This window comes from Penaeus chinensis, chromosome 13 (assembly GCF_019202785.1).
Source record: "Penaeus chinensis breed Huanghai No. 1 chromosome 13, ASM1920278v2, whole genome shotgun sequence".
Lineage (NCBI taxonomy): Eukaryota > Metazoa > Arthropoda > Malacostraca > Decapoda > Penaeidae > Penaeus > Penaeus chinensis.
In genome coordinates this window covers 16,036,650-16,039,149 of record NC_061831.1, presented here as the reverse complement: position 1 = coordinate 16,039,149, position 2,500 = coordinate 16,036,650, and positions in this window count along the sequence as shown.

Here is a 2,500-nt window from a genome sequence, read left to right as displayed (position 1 = left end):
CAGGGAGAATGTCAGAAGGGGAGGGACCCAGAGAAGAACATTGTTGTGAGCATAAGTCACGTGAGCTTCCAAGTTCGAGAGGTAAGGAAGAGGGGAGGAGAGGAGGAGAGGATGCAGTGTTTAGGGGGAAAAGTGGGAGGTGGCACTTAAAGAGGAGGATGGATATCGGCAAATGCTTTGGGTGTAGAGCGAAGAGGAATAGATGGATTGGAGGATGGATGAGGGAGCGAAGCGTACTCTTGGGTCATGTTTAAGAAGTTTTGAATGACTTCAAGAGTTTCTGAAGGGGAGGTCTGAGAAATAAGGTTTTCTTGTGAGGAGGAGAAGAGGGTATAGATGTCTGAGGAGCAGAAGAAATGGTGGGTGTAGGAGAGGATGTGGTAGAAGAGTGTAACGTTTAGATTGTTTAGTGCGACAAGTAAACTGAGGAGGAGGCGCAGGCATCGGGGAAGTGGTAGAGATTGGGATATCAGGATTTACACTGGAATAGGAATTTGACTGGAGGAGAGGGTAGGATGGTTCGGGAATGAGGGAGGAGATGCTGAGCGAGATGCTGAAATTTCTTGAGAAGACGGGAGGGGAGCGGAGCGAAGGACATTTTTGGAATAGGTAGAGAGAGAAAAACCTCGTCGACGTGCTTCATGTTTGGCCTTACATAGACAGGACTAGTTTGAATCTGAGAACTTGCATCCAGGGCAGCTTCTTCGAAATATATTATGGGAGCCACAACAATTGGCAACCGTGCGTGACTGAGCAGAGCAATTCGAATGGTCATGACCAGATTGGGCACATAGAGGGCAGCGGACGGTGGAGCGACAGTGTTTGTCTGGGTGGCCAAAACGCCAACATTTCTGACACTGACGAGGGAGGCGTCGATATGATCGGACCAAGCAGAGCACTCCATCAATATAAAATTCATACCTCGTCATGACTACGGAAGCTAATCTTGGCAATATTGGTGTAGGACTTACGTTGGCCTCCGTGAGAAATAGTGTAGTACTGTGCTACCACTGTATCATAGTCGACGAGGTATGTGAGCAAGTCGTTTTCACAGTCTGACAAGTCCTTGCCGTAGACAGGACAATCAGTAGGGGAGACGGAAACAGTTCGGCACAAGTATAAAGGGAAGAGTAATAGGTTTGTCAGTGAGGTCGGTTAGGGTAGATTGTGCTTTAACTCAGATGCAACAAGACGTGAACGATCGGAACGACGGCGAAAGGAAACTTTGCTTATTTACTTTTGGAGACATTGTTGGAAGAGAAGGGTATTGTTAGAGTAAGGTGCTGTAGGGGGAATCACAAAGAATCGATGCCATTTGGCTGGGCGAAAATATTATTAAAAAGGTTTGTAAAGGTAGAGGCACTTAGAAGGACGAGAGAAGGGGTAGACAATGAAGACTGCGCAGAGAAGAAAAGGTGTATTTTGATGGTTCAGTAATGTCCCGGGCTAGACATTAACCAAGGGAATACTCATGACTGCCGGAGGCCGTTCAGGACTGACACAATGCCAGCCTTTCATCCTTTCAGCACGGCTCTCACACCTTAGAAAGTGGACAGGAGATAAGAATGTCCCAGACTAAGCATTAACCAAAGGAATGGCGTGCCCATGGTTGCCGGAAGCTGTTCAGGACTGAAACAAAGCCAGCCTTTCATCTTTTCAGCACGGTTCTCACACCTTAGGAGATGACGAAGAGAAGGAAACAGAAAGAAGAAAAGACCATGCAAAATTAGTTGAGGTGAGGGCTAAGGTCCTAGGTAGGGGTGATCCCCTACATCGGCTTGTCTCCGTCTCCTAAGCCCTCACCACGACAACAACGAGCATTATATAATGGGTTAATCTATGTATAATTCCGATGTAATATATTATAAACATGTACTATATGAATGGTCTATTAGCTGCATAATTGATAAATATATACTAAAATATATAAAAGGTCTTCCTTAACATTACTTGCTTGCTTTTACATCCTACTATCCATATTGAAGAATATATATCTCCATATTTGAGGAACACACTGACCAGGATAGTATCGGATGGCTTGTAATTATTCAACGCATAAAAAAGGACTTAAAGTGATAAATAAACACACGCAATAATAATTACCCGCAATAAGACATGCGACCAGTGGTGTGTAAATATCAGAATGTGTGTATCAGATTCGTCTGTTTCGGTGCATTAAGGTCTTGCGTCACACATTTTCGCGTATTGCGTATCTTCAAATGCTAAAACCCAATAATTTGGGTTACTGACATTTTCTCGTCAAAACAAATTCCTTGAATATGATTTAGAGACATCAGAATATTTATAGCATTATTAAACATTGCGTTATATAAAAGAACATCTTATGTAACGAATGCTTGGTTATTATTACTGTATTGTGCTTTCATTTCTTTACGCCCATCTACCTGTTATGTAATTGTTCACATATATATGCCATTGCACATAATAAATAAGAATAATAAATATGCTCGATATAATAATCATGCATTATATGCTCATA